The sequence below is a fragment of the Myotis yumanensis genome, unplaced genomic scaffold, assembly GCF_028538775.1.
Source record: "Myotis yumanensis isolate MYYU_CA2020_CCGP unplaced genomic scaffold, mMyoYum1.0.hap1 SCAF_8, whole genome shotgun sequence".
Lineage (NCBI taxonomy): Eukaryota > Metazoa > Chordata > Mammalia > Chiroptera > Vespertilionidae > Myotis > Myotis yumanensis.
In genome coordinates, this window is record NW_027223759.1 from 2,288,069 (window position 1) to 2,304,523 (window position 16,455).

At 45.8% G+C, this 16,455-nt stretch overlaps 1 protein-coding gene across 2 annotated transcripts in view; it reads right to left on the reverse strand.

Moving 5' to 3' along the window:
- Positions 1 to 16,455, reverse strand: part of COL5A2 (collagen type V alpha 2 chain) — a 137,825-nt gene that overhangs the window by 101,040 nt on the left and 20,330 nt on the right. The gene's annotated exons all lie outside the window — the stretch shown is intronic.

The window sequence follows — 16,455 nt, forward strand, 5'->3', positions numbered from 1 at the left end:
GATCATCCTCCCAAAATCCACAACCCGGTCTGAACATTAAAAAAGTCAGATTAAGGGACGTTCTATAAAGTCCCTGACCACTACTCCTCAGAGCTGTCAGTCATGAAAACAAGACAGTATCATACGATCTGACTTAAACATGGAATCGAATGAACACAATTAACTGATGAACAAAACGGGTCCAGGGGCACGGAACAGGCTGACAGATCCAGGGGGAGCGGGTGGGGCTGGGAGAGATCAACCAGAGACCGCGCATGCACACATGCATACGCCACGGGCAGACACGTGGGGTGGGCGGGGGCTGGGCGGAGGGGGAAAGTGGGGAGAAAATAGGGGACATCTGTAATAACTTGAGTTAATAATACATTGTTACTATTGATTCATTTGTTGTTAATGCAAGATGTTAGGAAGAGGGAACATCGGATCTGGAGTATATATTTACAATGTTTCTGTACATCTAGAACTTCTAATATAAAAAAGTATATTTGAAAAAATGATCAGAAGTTAAATCATGTCAGAGTACAATTGTTTAGTGTATTTTTTATAAAAAGCAAAAATAAAAATTAGCATCAGAGTTAAAAAGTAACTCATTCACACCAGCACAGAGAACTCACATCCACTCTCCACAGGGTCCTACAGAGCAGAGCAGCGCCGGGTCCCCAGCGCGCGGGGGCTGAGAGGAACAGGGCCCCCGGCGTCCCTCCGGGGCTCCTGCCCGCCCGGCCTCCCCCCTTTGCTCTGCCTCACGCAGCGAGAGCCTGCCCTGAGCAGGGGCACGTCTGCAGCCTGGAGGCACACTTGGCACTTTACCATGAAACAGAGATGTTTACAGAACAGAAGGCCGAGCACAGAGACGGCAGTGCGCCTCCACAGACCCGATGACGGGACGCGGACAAGGCGTGCGCGTGGGCATGTGCATTAGGCACCAGGAGGGAGAGAGCGGGAAGTTTCTCTTCTCCCCAAGTGTACAGTGCGAACAGTCAGAGCTGCCACCTCCACACTCCTCTCCCTGTAGGGTATTCGCCGTCCCCCCTCCCTCGTTGTTTAGTCTTACTTGTCATGGTAGATGTTCAGTTTAGCTAGGAAACGACCTAGCCCAGGTAATTCCTAACAGGGACCCTGGAGTAAGTTATTTTCCTAAGGCTCAATTCTTCCAATTAAAAAAACAGACTCTGAAATTCTCATCTCTAATCCAATGAGATCGCTTCCAGGAAAAAAGCACTGTAAACTATGGGATATCACACAAATATCCCTTGTCAGTTTATGCAGATTCAAGTATTACATTATATTCTGTGTAGTAAACAAAATCATACCTGCCCATTTGAGATTTTAAAATATTTTAATAATAAATCATCGTTCTTTTATTTCAAGGAACAATAAAATAGCCAGATGTATTCCTTCTGAGAGAGACATGCTGCAATGAGGCATTCTGGGAATGAAGCGAGACTGGCAGGCCAGAGACAGGAGGTGAGCTGCGTGAGCTCCGGTGGTTCGTGTGGAGCCACGTTGGGAATAAGTGTGCACAGGCCAGAGAAGACACTGCCGCGTGAACAGCTGGTGGCGACTCAGAAGAGCCGTTCAGCAAGTGTGACTCCACGCCGGGCGTCTCTCGGGCGGTACCTGATCGGTGCCCATGACGCCCCGAGGCCAGACTAGGCTCCAGTTTCCTGTTTTACAGACAAAGGGACTGGGGCCCACGGAGACCGCTGATTCCCCCAAAGTAGTGGAGTCGGTTTTCACAGCCCGTTGTTCACGTGACTGCAGAAGGCGTGTTCTATCCCTTCAGCCAACTACTATGTCACTGGTATAAATGGATGCCCATTAGAGTCTGATAATTTATTTGAGGCTCTGGTTAAAGCTCTTCTCTCACCCAATAAATAAAGCGGGTTTACACAGTCACATGGGTCACACGGTCAAAGCAACCTTTAAAATTAATACTCTCTCAACTTTTCCCTAAATTCTTGAAATTTACCAGGGCCGCAGAGCAAGAGTGAGATTCCTACGGTGTAAATAAAGTCAGCTGGCCAGTCAATGGCATCTAAGCGATTACAATTTATTAGTGAAGCCACCTCTTTTAGACGTGAAGAAACCTAGTTGTGCAATATATTTTATTGGCTTAATTTCATAATAAAGTTTATGTCAAGGATCAAAGAGCAAACGTTAAGCTTCATGATACTAAGAAAAAAAAGTGAAATGTTTTATGGATGGTCATTTTATAGTTACTATCGAACTCTTCTGAAATCTCTATGTCTTATGCTAAGAGATAATATAAATTTAATGTAATTAGCAGCTAAATTTTCCCCTAAGTTATATAAATACTGAAAACATTGCATAAACAAGATTACATTAAAATTGTTTTGCTATTAAGATTGAAAATAATTTTAAACCAAACTTTCTTTAAAATAGTAAAATCTTTCTATGATAAAACAAGCTTATTTTTCAACTAACTTGTCTAAATATTTAAAAATTCCCCTAAATTCCTTTTTTCTTATTTTTGAGATAAATGTTTAAATTTATGATGTAAGCAGACTATAGGATCTCCCATATGGCAGTCAACTAGGTCACTATAATTATAAATTTTCTATATTTGTGTACATCATATACCATTATTTACATATATTTTCCATTAAAGTCTATTTTAATTTGACTTTTCCAGTTTTTAAGCTTTAAGTTTTTAAACAAATCTCAGATTTTATAAGCTATACAGCTTCTCCTAATACACATGCACACATATAACTTGCAAGATATCAAACGTGGTGTGTAACCTGAAGTTACCTCCCCTACCACCTGAGGAAGTTCCTATGCTTATGACGACATCGCCAGAGGCCATGGGATTTTAGAGCCTTATTCCTGAAGTTAGCTTATGCCATCAAATTCACAAGAGATTATGAATTAGAAAAAACAAATGACCCTATAATTAAAAAGGCTACTTTAAACCTATACTGGCGAGAACAGATTTTTGAATGCCACCTCAACACCGTGCACTTGCGCTTTTTTATAATAAAAATGCGTTGTATGTGCGCTTAATAATTGAGAAACTAAATAAAGTGTTCCCTCCAAATAATAATATCCATGAGTATCCGTTAAAGAATAATAATGTAAGTCGGTATTATCCATTTCATCTCCTCAGACTCCAGAGCAGACACCCTCAGAATTCACAGCCACATAGTCGACCGGAACTTTCTCCTGGCTTCACCTTAATCATTCCCCTTTCTTTCCGCGTCCGATACCACAGACATCTGCTGATGTCTCTCTCCCAGGGCTACCCTGCAATCTCTCTAAGTGCAGCTACTAAAATTGTCTTTTTAAACTGCCTCCAACCATCCTCAAGCTCGGCATTGCCCTCCGCTGCGCTCTGCCCCAGCATAAAGTCGCGCACACCTCCGATGTGTGTCTCCTTTTCCTTTGACCATGGCTCCCACCTTACAACCCTCACCTACTGCTCCTCGCCTCCCTGCCCCTTCTCTGAAACATTACTGGCGTCTGCTAATTCAAAGCCTAGATCCTTAAACAAATCTTTGTCACACCAGCCACTACTCACACCTCCCCCAACGGGGAACACATCACAGCCCCTGCTCCTGGCGTCCAGCTGGACAGCACATCCACACGCCGTCCGTGCCGGCGGGGACGCCTGGACGCCAGGCTCCTTCCCTTCCCGCACCGTCTGTGCCACAGTCAGGACGGCCCCTGTGCATCGTTCCACTGAGGGCACGGGAGCAGGTCATCCCAGACCCCTTGCTGCTCTGGCCCGGGCTTCACGGGTGCACCGGAGGGGGAAGGGCCCACCCAGCGGCGATGCCTCCCCGTTCACAGGAAACCCCTGGAAAGCTGGACCCGGTTGTGTGATCGAGGTCACCGTTTCCCATTGTGGACTCTCCCCTCCCTTACCCCCAGCCCCACAGTCTCCCACATTCTGTATTTGAATAAGGCTTCTTCCATGGCACTAACACAGTATCCACTCTACACAGGTCCTATCATGGTGTCCCTGGTATTGTCCCTTAGAGTTTACAAAACAAGACAAAAAGAATCTTGTTAACAGTCCGGCAGCATGGCTCAGTGGTTGAGCGTCAACGGTTCGATTCCCGGTCAGGCCACATGCCCAGGTTGCAGGCTCCATCCCTAGTGAGGGGTGTGCAGGAGGCAGATGATAAGTGATTCTCTCTCATCATTGATGTTTCTGTCTCTCCCTCTCCCTTCCTGCCTCTGAAATCAATAAAAATATTTTTTTTAAAAAAGGGTATTTTAATTCTGCTCTAATTTTTATCATTTCTTTTCTTCTGCTAGGTTGATTTTGTTCTTCTTTCTCTAGTCTTTTAAGATGTGATGTTAGGTTGTTTACTTGGAATTGCTCTTGTTTCTCGAAGTAGGCCTGTAGTGATATAAACTTCCCTCTTTGGAAACAGCCGAAGTGCCTGCGATAGAGGACGGAATAAAGAAGGTGTGGTCCACACACAATGGAGTACTAACAGCCGTAAGGAAGGATGAAACCGCGTCATTTACAACAACATGGATGGGCCCTGAGAACATTGTGTGAGGTGAAATCAGTCAGTTAGAAAAAGCTAAGAACTATATGATCCCACTCACATGTGGGATGTAAAGCTGAAACTCATGAACACAAAGAGCAGCGTGGTGGCCGCCAGAGGGAGGGGGTGGGGGGCAAGGGGTCCCAATATGAGGTGACAGGAGGTCTGACTCTGGGTGGTGGCACATGGGCAATAGGCAGGTTGTGTGAATTAGTAACCCACACAAGAAGCCTGTATGTTCATGTTGACTAATGTCACCCCAATAAAAATCAATTTAAAGAAGAAAAAGGATCTTGTTGACACACAGCCCGCACGCTGATGGGTGACCAAAGCACACACGCGAGACATTCAGCCCAACCTGTGCCGTGATGAGGGCACAGATGGTGCTCCAGGCAGGACAAGATGCCTGCAGGTTAGATGAGCAGGGGAGGCTTCACAGAGGACGCAGGCCCTGAGCGCCGGTGAAGGGGGTGAGGTGTGGCGAGGCGACAGGGAAGACCGCAGCCATCACAGCACCGTGGGAAACGCCCTCCCAGGCCGCGTCAGAGGTGCTCCTGCTCAGTCTTTTAAAGACATGCAGCTGGAGAAGCGAATCCCCGAGGCCCTGGACACGGCCATGAGGACTCATATGCGAGGGATCACGGGGGAGGATTTTTGGGTCAATCTGTTTCCCAGAACTTCAGGAGGAATAACAAACCCCAGCGCTGTGTGCAGCATCTGCAGGCCAGATGGCCTCGGGGCGGCTCTCACAGGCACCCCTCCCCGGCGGACGCGCTGCTGTGATGCAAGACGGAGCCCTACAGACCGTGACCTCCAAAGCAGTGAGGGTTTTCTGAATAATTCAAGAAATTAAAAGATACATTTAAAAACAGAAATATGCCATCTGACCCACATTAGGACGAGGAGTCTGTTTCAGTAACAAGTCCGTGGCTGGGGATTTGCCTGGTCTCTCCTCTTTAGGAGGCAAAGGTTTAATTTCCAGCAAGAGCTTCCTCAGGGGAGAGGGAGGGACACAAATAACCAGCTCGCGCTGTGGGTTCCATCAGAAAAGGAGGCTGCGCTGGTACAGACAGCGTTGGCTCCTGAGAGCCCGAGGCTGCCGTGGCCGTGGCTGTGGCCACCGATGCTGGGCGATGGGGACCAGCAGCACAAGGTGGACAGAAGAGATGGCACGCGAGACTCTTACCAATGACCTGACTGGACTCCATGAGGCTTCCGGTTAATGTTTAGAGTATATACGTTTTATCAGGTGGTTTTTTAAAATCCTAATGAACTTGGGAAATGGTAGGTGCTTATAATTCCAACAAGGAGCGGGAAACGCTGGGGCACGAGCTGGCTGGCGGGAGGGAGGCCGCGCAGGCCGCACATGTGGCCGGCCTGCCTGCTGATGCGGGTGAGGAATTCTCCATTTGGTCCTGAGTAAGAACAGATGCCTGTTTTTTTTCCTTGAGAAAGGAAATTACATTTTACATAAGAGGAACTCAGCGCTGCCAAGTTAATAAGATAAGAGATTTCATCATCCCCTGGAATCCATTAGCACACAATTTTCCTCTCTCCCAGCGATTCTAACCCAACTCGCCCTGCTTTGAGTCTGGAGCCTCGTGGCAAGCTGAGCTGACCTCGCCCACGACCAGCATCGCCTTCCAGCCTTTCAGAATCCTTTCTGAATCCTGTGCTGCGGAGCAATGGAAGCCAGGAGTGTCCATGTTCTCTCATAAAAACTCTCTCACCCAGATTCTGAACAAGTGGGACATGAAAGGATAAAGGAACTTGCATCAGGAGGTGTTAGAATATTACCTGGGAACTAAAAACCCAATAGGAACCTTACCCAAGTGAGTAATACAATGTGATGCGTCACTCGCGTCGGGAATTAAGCACCGTTTTTAATTTAATACTAGAGGCCCGGTGCACGGAATTCTTGCACGGCAGGGTCCCTAGGCCTGGCTGGCGATCAGGGCTGATCAGGATCCACGCCTCCACCTCTCGGCCTCCTCCTTCCCTCGCTCCCTCGGCGCCTGGCCACCGCCGCTGGCTGATCACCCGCCATGTTCGGCACCACCCCCGGTGGTCAGCGCACGCCATAGCAAGCTATCAAACTCCCGGTCTCCTGGTCGAACTCCCAAGAGGACACTTTACATATTAGCCTTTTATATAGAGAGATTTTTACAGAGGTTCAAGGTAGTGTTAATTGAATTCCCTGTTTAATAGTAAAAGTGCAGTAATGCAAATGTACGATAGTTTACTAAAATAATGTAACTGTGCTGAAAATATAGAAGACTCACCCACCAACCCCAAATATTGATTAAGCATCTACCACAACAGAGGATACTATGTGCAGGTGCTATACTTAACTCTAAGAGCACAGAGTGAACTAAGACAGAGAGTTTACAGACTAATAGAAGAGACCAAACAATAAATTATCTAACTCATGGTCACAGGTAGGAATGAAAGTATGTATTGGATGCTATGATAATCACAGGAATGGCATCCACATCAGCCTGGGGATCCAAATCAAATAATTTGTGATGACACATTGCTGTTTAGATCACATACTATATTAGAATCTTATCTCCACCTTCACCGCCACATAATCAGAGTGTCTACACGGCCTAGATCATTGTGGGTATGTAAGAAATTATTGCTAGGTGATGAGCTAAAGAAGATTTCATCTAGTATGACTTACATTGGGCAGTTACAGCATTTTACAGGAAAGAATAGATTTGTTAAGTTGCTTAGAGTATAGGAGAAAACTTGTGTGAAAGGTGAGATCAAGCTACAAAACTATGAGGTAAGAAGGTAAAGGAGAAAAAAGATAGAGATACAGACATAGACAGAGATAGAATGAGATAGTAGAGATAGAGATGGAGAGAGAGATAGAGACAGAGATAGAATAGAGGTAGAGGTAGAGAGAGAGAGAGAGAGAGACAGAGGTGGAGAAACAGAAATGAATACAGATAAGTGGAGGAAGGGAGAGAGGCAAAAAAGGAGAGAGAGGAAGAGAGGTGTGAGGAAGGATGGAGACAGGAAGTAATTGAGATCTTAGTCTTTAATAACATGACCCTTCCTAAGAACCCTAAATCCTTAATGAAAGTATTAACTTCTCAAAAACTTGGCATGAACGGCCTTTACTGTGTATAGGAGTGAGGGGCGGACTCTCACATCTGGACTCACACCGGCATGACATCAGAATTACATAGAAGGTGAAGGAGCGTGGATTTAGTGGAAGTTGCAGGCAATTTAAATGGAAAGTGACCTACAGCTAACACTTTGATTACAGTGAAGGTATCTTTGATTAGATTTCAATATATAGACAATGAAGAAGAGAGAGAAAGGTATTCCAGGACAATCCAGGAGAAAATACAGGCATGAAGTGAGGCTGTGTAAGAACTGCAGTGGGAAAGAAAAGAAGTTCAGCCCTAACAGTGTGGCTCAGTAGATAGAGCATCAGCCTGCAGACCAAAGGGTTGCAGGTTCAATTCCAGTCAACGGCACATTCCTCGGTTGCAGGATCCTCCTCAGCCCGGGCCCTGGTTGGGATACGTGCAGGAGGCAACCAATTGATGTGTTTCTCTCACATCGATGTTTCTCTCTGTCTTTCCCTCTCTCTTCCACTCTCCCTAAAAATCAATGGAAAAATATCCTCAAGTGAGGATTAAAAAAAAAAAAGTTCATGTGGGAAATAAAAGAAGATAGGGTAATTAGGGACCAAATTATTAAAGGCCTTAGTTGTTAAACTAAAGAATGTGCACCTTCTGTTAAAAGCTATGGATATCCTATGTAATAAAAGGGTAATAGGCAAATTGACCCTAATGGCGGAACCGGAATGACCAAAACAACCGCTTGACCAGTCACTATGAGGCTCACTGACCACCTCTCAATCCCTATCCCCAGCTGGCAGGCTCCCATAGCCCAGTGGCGAACAGGGAACCAGGGGTGGGTGGCGGGGACGTGGGTGGCACCAGGCCAAGGCCCCCACCCCACCGGCCGCCCCACACACAGAGAGCAACCCGCGGTGGGGGCGGGGCCAGTGAGCGAGCGGGAACTGCCAACCTCTCAGTCCCTCCTCCAAGCCAACAGGCTCTGACCGCCTGATGGAGAACGGGGAACCGGGGGTGGGTGGCGGCGGGGGCAGGGCCAGCTGCAGACAGCTGGGGAAGAGGCCCTGATCGCAGGCCAGGCCTAGGGACCATGCCCATGCACGAATTTCATGCGCCGGGCCTCTAGTTATACAATAATGAAGATAATGGAATGATGATGTGGGATACACTGTCATTCTCTCACAGGCAGAGAAGTGCACATGGGAATGCAGTGTTACAGGCGATCACGAACATTTGCTAAAACTGAATTTCAGAGTCCAGCCGAGGTGAGTAGAGCCGACGCAGGTTGCATCCTGGGCGCCCATTGTTGTCTCCTCATTATTTCTAACTATTAGTCTCAGCATTTGGGCAAGAGAAGGAATGCCATATAAATAACTTAATTTTAGGAAAGGGAGCTTAGGAAAATGTGGCCATTATAAAAAAAAATAAGAAGGAATAGTTTAAAACAAAATAAACCACAGAAAGTCTGGAGACTATTTTAAAATACACCATTAGAAGCCCAAGATGAATTTTTTGTCATGAATCATAAAAACAAGCCAGATGCAAAAAAAAGGAAAATGCTTCCACAGCAGTTACTGCCACGGGAAAGGCTGACTCCACAGAGAGTCCGGGCATAAATGTGAAGATTTACAAACCAGGGGCCCCAGGGCCTCCGAGCTGTGACAGATCAGATGCAGCTGGAGACGAGGCAGAGCAGACAACTATCTGTGGCACCACCTTCCAAGGAACTTCAAAGCCAGTCGTGGACAGGGGCCTCTTAACGGAGAGAAGGAATGCGGCGAGGATGGGAGAACCCCTCCACCCCCACCCCTGGGGGCGGTGTGCTGGGGACACTCAGCGCTCATTCCTGCTGCTTCGGGGGATTCACTTGAAGATGTCAACACTCACACCGCATATTGAGGTAGAATATGGTCAGAGGTACTATATTCAAATTGCCAAAAATATAGTGCGTTTTATTCATTAGAAAAAAACCAGTAACTGTAAGGCTATTGTGGGAGGCGGGGCTCTCCCTGGGAGAGGGAGGTACAAATATGGAGAAAGGAAGGCAAGGCTCTGTGAACCGGAGTCTGTGTTCTGATCCGCCTGCTGAAGGCGCCCAGCGGCCCTCCCCCTGCCCACAGCTTGGACTCTAAATATCACTCTCCAGAGGTCCTGGGAGAAACGCGCATAGGGGTGGGGAGGTGTGGGGGGCGGGGGAGAGAGCAAGTGGACACAGAGCCAGGAAAAGGTGTGTCAGCGAAAGCAGGTGGCGGTCGAAGAAGGGGGACATGGGTCAGGACACCACAGGGTCCGGCCTGACAGGCTTCCTATGGCCAAATGTGGACAATGTGCCTGTAAAATGAGTACTGCATTAATGGGCTGTCACAGTGAACACAAAGGAATCCACGAGTCCAGAGTGATACTAAGAAGCAATAAAAGTACAAACACAGAAATGGGGGTAAAAAAAGAAAAAGAAAATCTGTCATAGATAAACGCCGGTGACACTATAGCATCTACACAAAAATTAGGAAAGAACTTAAGAGTCGCCGAAACCGGTTTGGCTCAGTGGATAGAGCGTCGGCCTGCGGACCGAAGGGTCCCGGGTTCGATTCCGGTCAAGGGCATGTGCCTGGGTTGCAGGCACATCCCCAGTAGGAGATGTGCAGGAGGCAGCTGATCGATGTTTCTCTCTCATCGATGTTTCTAACTCTCTATCTCTCTCCCTTCCTCTCTGTAAAAAATCAATAAAATATATTTTTTTTTAAAAAAAAAAAGAACTTAAGAGTGAAATGTTAAAAAGTGAGCCAAGACAGCTTACCTGTCAATAACAAGTTACACCAAGACAAAACAGAGAAATGGTCCATATGATAGCGATTCATCGACACAGAATCCGGTGAGAACCTGGGACTCTCACTCCTGTCTATCCAAGCAATCTGTGGAATCTTCTAGAAAGTGGGGGATGATGGTACTTAATACAACAGAACTCAGAGGAGCCATGATCTCGCAGAGGAAGTGATGCCTGTCTAACTTATTAGCGATGTCAAGCTAAGTAAGCACCGGCCAGGAAAGACCTGGTGGATGCGGTTTATTTACACGCTCAGAAGGTAAGGTCTCTGACAAGGTTTACACCCCAGCTCCTTGCATGTGAGTCGCCGTGGGTTTGGGAAGATGTGTAACAAGCGTCAGGGGCTGGCTCAGTCAGAACAAGTCTTTCTTCAGTCGGAGAAGCTCCAATCTTGAGGCCTTTCAAGGACTGACTTGCTATAACTTCTCTACACAAAGCAGAGCCCCAGGAAGTCTCTAGGCCCACAGACAGTATCGGAGTGGCTATACCTCCACATCTGCCTCCCAGCCTGCCCCAACATCCCAGCCCCCATGAGTGAGGAGATGGGGCGGGGGGCAGATAGAGAAGGAGGAGGAGGGGAGAGGAGGAGGAAGAGAAACAGAAGTTCCGTCTCCTCTCTGATGCTTTCCGGGCCCCTACCAAATGGCTGGTGGGACTTTCTTGAGTGTTTTATCACAAACCTTGAGCAGTGCCATGGGCAGTCCTAACCCTCCTGGGGACTAAAAGCCACATCACGAGGGAGTACCACCAACAGGTGCCATGGTGCTCTCACTAGACAGATAAAGGACCAATGGACTCCTGTCTGTGGAAGCTATACATACACTCACAGAAAAATTAACTCCTGTTCATTGGCGGAAGGGAATCCAAGTTTCCCTTAGATGACAGGCCACATTATAATGGGAAAGACTCGAAAAAATAATCTGAGTTTCTGTATAGTTCTCCCTGAAGAGTCAGCAAGATGCTAGTTTAAAAAGCCAAGAGATTTATGACGAGAGAGAAGTATACAAATAAAGTAGGACCTGACACTGAAAGCCGGGCCAGAAACATGTCATGTGGCTTGGGTTCCAGTCAAAGGAAAAATACACAGAGGCAGAGAAGATCCAACGAAGGGCCAACCCAGACCCGGGCGGTTCCGGACTCTGGATAATCCCCACGGAAGATGTGACGCTCCCGGCGGAGAAGATGAAGCCAAGAAGTGTGTGGGAAGTCTACTAAGTCATGGGGGTGTCAATTGAGACTTGAAAGATGTAAACATAGGATTAAAAAGAAAAGAACATTAAAAGTTGGTAATAAACATATATAAAAATCCCACATACATATTACTAACTCATATAGGCCATGGCCTTACCAAAGATGGAATTTCTAAAGTATTTGATTGGTTACTAAGCTCATTTTAATTGTAGTACGGTATTTTATAAGAAATATTGATCATACCCCAATAAAAGTTTGAAAAACAAAAAAGGTTATTCCTCCATCAAGGCCATTTCACTTTCTTTTTATCAAAAAGAAAACTTGAAATGTGAATTTTAGGTGAAGATTTTCTCCCATTACAAATATCTTTCAGAAACTAGTTGTGAAGACATCTAGAACTAAATTTCTACAAACTTCAAGCAAGATTGTTTTAGAAATAAGTGCAGTAGCACTTGCTGATTAACCTTAGAACATTAATATTTAATCAATTACTAATTTTTGGCTTTCTACAATCTAAAATCTATATATATAAAAGCCTAAGTGACCATTAAGACTGAACAACCAGGACAACCAGTTGACCAGACGCTATGATACACACTGACCACCAGGGGGAAGAAGCTCAACACAGGAGCTGCCCCCTGGTGGCCAGTGCGCTCCCACGGCCAACCTCCCCCCAGCCAGTCCCGATCACCAGCCAGGCCTAGGGACCCCACCCATGCACGAATTCGTGCACCAGGCCTCTAGTATAAATATATTTATATTGGGTATAAATTCCACTTAATTCTGAAAGTCTATGATTCTTTTAAGTCCATGGAATGCAATTTCATTTGCAGAAATCTAATAGAATAAAAATTAATGTTACACTTTACCTTTATAAAATAACAATCTACTTTATGATTAACCAAAGAGAATTGCACATGATAAAGTTTAATTATAAATTTAAATTGGAGTTGGGTAAAATAACAATGTATTCTGATAATGCAGAAAATGAAGAAACTGTAAGTGCATTAAAAATAGCTTATCTTTCCAGTAGATTACAGTCTAAATTGTACATTTTCCCCTGTTCAGTATTTAGTGGTTTCAAGACCATTGCGAAGGCTAACATTAGAAATTTCTATCATCAAGTCATTAACCTCCAGAATACAAACGTGGCCTTCTACACTGACATTCCTCTTTTATAGCCAAATTTTTCTAGAGAAAAACTTCATGATAACACTTATTAAAATAGAACCTTTTATTTAGTGTTCTTTGTAGAGTCTTCGTAGAAACTTAAACATACACTTTTCAAAAATGATGTATGTCCTATATGGCTATGTAATTTCAAGCTTAGAGCGATGCCAGGCTTTGAATCCCTCTGTGAAGGGTAGTTTATGTGTACCCGCGGCTGTTATGGTTGGCTTTCATTTATGTAATTATGTATGAGGTCAATATGGAAAACGAGCCCTCACTCATTACTGGCAAGCATTCCTGAACAATGTGTGTGCCTTCAGGATCACACTAACGGGCTCAGTCCAGAACAGGGTCAAATGAAAGCTACCAATTGTTCAGCCACTCAAGGCTTGTGATTGTTACGATGTTACAATCGTACTTTGGATATGGCTTAACCGGCAATAAATTCCATCCAAAAGGCACAGCACAGGAAGTGAATACAGTTCACGCTAATTGTCACGTATCAGGGCACAAACACAAATCTCACTCTGTAAGATTAAGATAAAAATCCTTCTTGAGACAATGCGGAGCAGGGATTGCTTCTGACATTTCATCAACTAGAATCCTTTCCCAGGCTTGGATTTCATTGCCCCCATTAAAGAAAAAAATCCTTGAGAGACAGAGTTTTGTGTATACAGTAAATGTTCCCTAATATTCACTGGAACCTCTATTCTCGGATCTTTGTTCGGGAATGGACTTATGGAGCTTGTCTTTGGTTCCTCAAACGTTACATCCATTTACACTGAACATCAGAAGAGAACGAGAAGCTATTTAGGCCCGGCCAGTGTGGCTCCGTGGTTGAGTGTTGACCTAGAACCAGGAGGTCAAGGTTCAATTCCCAGTCAGGGCACAGGCCGGGGTTGCCGGCTCCATCCCCAGTAGGGGGCATGCAGGAGGCCGATCCCTGATTCTCTCTCATCATGGATGTTTCCGTCTCTCTCTTCTCCCTTCCTCTCTGAGATCAATAAAAACATTTTTAAAAAGAAGCTATTAAGTCCAGTTTCTCAGGAATCCCTTCCTCAGCATCCCTAAGTGACTGTGAAGCCTTGGCGAGGTTACTTCCCGAGACGGAGAACCCCATCTCAGGGGGAGCCCCTCCGTTTCCGTGGGTCAGACCATTACAAAGAGCTCCCACAGGAAATGCCGCATGGCATTCCTGAGTGTTCCTACGTGTAAACACGGGCCAGAGCGGTCTTCAATGCAACTCAGTGAACGGATCAGGGACCACCGGCAGCCAAAGTCAACTTTCCCATCTTCCCCAGCACAGGGAGCTACCCTGGCCAGCTGGAGTTATAAAGAAGTGAACTAGATCATTTCCGCACCAAGGAGCCCTCCAAATACCTAAGAGGAGCCGCCAGGTCCCACCTTGTCGTTCTTCTTCATCTTCTCTGGTGAGAAGCCATCACTTCACCTGCGTGTTGTCATGTCATCATCGTACTCCACCCTCGCAGACTTCCAAAAGTACTGCTTTAGACTAAAACCACCTCTATGGCTAGAGGTCTTAGAACTGATTCCAAAGTGGGCTGATGGCTTATATTTAATAAAAGCCAAGTGACAAAGCAATCTTCAGAGCTAAGAAACGCATAATCTAGATAACAAATCCTTTCAAGGAAAGCAAGAAAATAATTGCATTCTGACGGCCTTAATTTCTACTGTATCTACGACAGATTTCAATACATGGCAAATGTTTAAAGAGAAGTCATAGTCTAGAACAGTGGTTCTCAACCTTCCTAATGCTGCGACCCTTTCATACAGTTCCTCATGTTGTGGTGACCCCCAATTTCATTGTTACAAATTGAACATAATTGAAGCATAGTGATTAATCACAAAAACAATATGTAATTACATCTGTGTTTTCCGATGGTCTTAGGCGACCCCTGTGAAAGGGTCGTTCGACCCCCAAAGGGGTTTCGACCCACAGGTTGAGAACCGCTGGTCTAGAACGATAATCTGCAAATTAAGTAAATACACACAGTTAGTTGTTGCTTTTATAAGAGTCCTATCAGTTTGTGTTTCCTCATTCCACCAGGAGTTGCAAATACATATTTAAATTAAAATCTACCTAAGAGCATCAAAACACGTATACCTCTACAAGTCTTTTCTTACCTTCATTAAAAAAACACAAAACACTAGAATAGCTCTTCTCACTTTACTCTATAATCATTTTCAAAGCTCTTCTGTAATTGACTTTCTTTAACTGAGTGCACACCCTACATGGTTCTCAATAGCTCTGGTAAGAAATGATTATTTTTTTAAAAGCCATTTTTATTTTAAAAGCCACTTTTTAAAAAATACGATTTTATTGATTTCAGAGAGGAAGGAAGAGAGAGGGAGAGAGAGAAACATCGATGAGAGAGACACATCAAGCAGGGGCCTCCTGCATACCCAGCACGGGATCAAGCTGGCAACTCGGGCATGTGCCCTGACCAGGAATCGAACCCGACCTCTTGGTCCATGGGATGATGCCCCACCCACTGAGCCACTCCAGCCGGGCTGAAAGTTCACCTAGAAGTCATATTGGTGGGCCTCTGATCCTAGTGTTTATATAACAAAGAACAGCACCGCTCCTGTGTTTACTTAAGAGGCTAAAAACGATAAAGCCTTATCATTCAAGGCATAAAATTGCTTTCAAACTTGTAGGAGAAAAAAAAGCATAATCATCTGATGTAGAAGATATTTTGCATTAGATAAAGAAAATCTCATTGGGGACATTTTAAAAAATAGATTAAGTGTCTTAATAAAAATAAAAGTTAAGGAATTTTGTAAACTTAATCCACACCACACATTGTGTTTAATGCTGCAGGTGTGTGTGTTCTCTGGTTGGATAAATGAATTAGGCAGCAAAGACTTTCATCCCATTTTACAGATGGGGTCACTGAGGCTCAGTGAGGTTCACTGTCCTGCTCAGTCACATGGAACAAGGTGGCCTGAGATGAGGGCTTGAGGCACCCTACTGAAGTGCTCTGTCTACCTGTTGTGGACCAAGCAGTACTAGGTACCAGGGCTGACACACACACACAGGAATAAAAATGCTCTCCATCGCGTAGTCGATAAGGAGGGTGAAATCATTCCAATGCAACGTGACTAGAATTCTTCCAGATCTCAGGAGAACCGAGAAGGAAGTCATCCCTCTGATTTAAGAACTTCTGTACAAGATCTCATTCCATCCTCACCCAGTGCCATGTAGTCAGAGCGAGTACTGTGGTCCCCACGTGTCACAGGGGAAGAACCCCGGGCGTGCGTGTAGGATCTAACGCAGAGGGCGTGCCGCCAGCAGGTGCAGAAGCTGGGAGCGATGCTGAAGGTCCTAAACTCCAGATATAATCGGGGTCGGCACCTTAGGACCCGCAGGCCACACCAACCCCTGATCCCCAGAGACTCTGAACTGTATCTCGGTGACGTGTCTCCAGAGAAAGCGGATGGCGAGCCATGGCAGCCAGTGTGCTCAGCTGAAGTGGTGGGAGATCAACACACGGCACAGCTCAACTCGGCAGCCGCCCTCAAGGCCTGTGAGCACTTCCCAGTGGCACCTGCCGGGCCCAGGCAGAGCGAGCTTCCCACGGGGAGCACCCCCCCCCCCCCGCCCCCACCCTGTAGCTGGAGTCTGAAT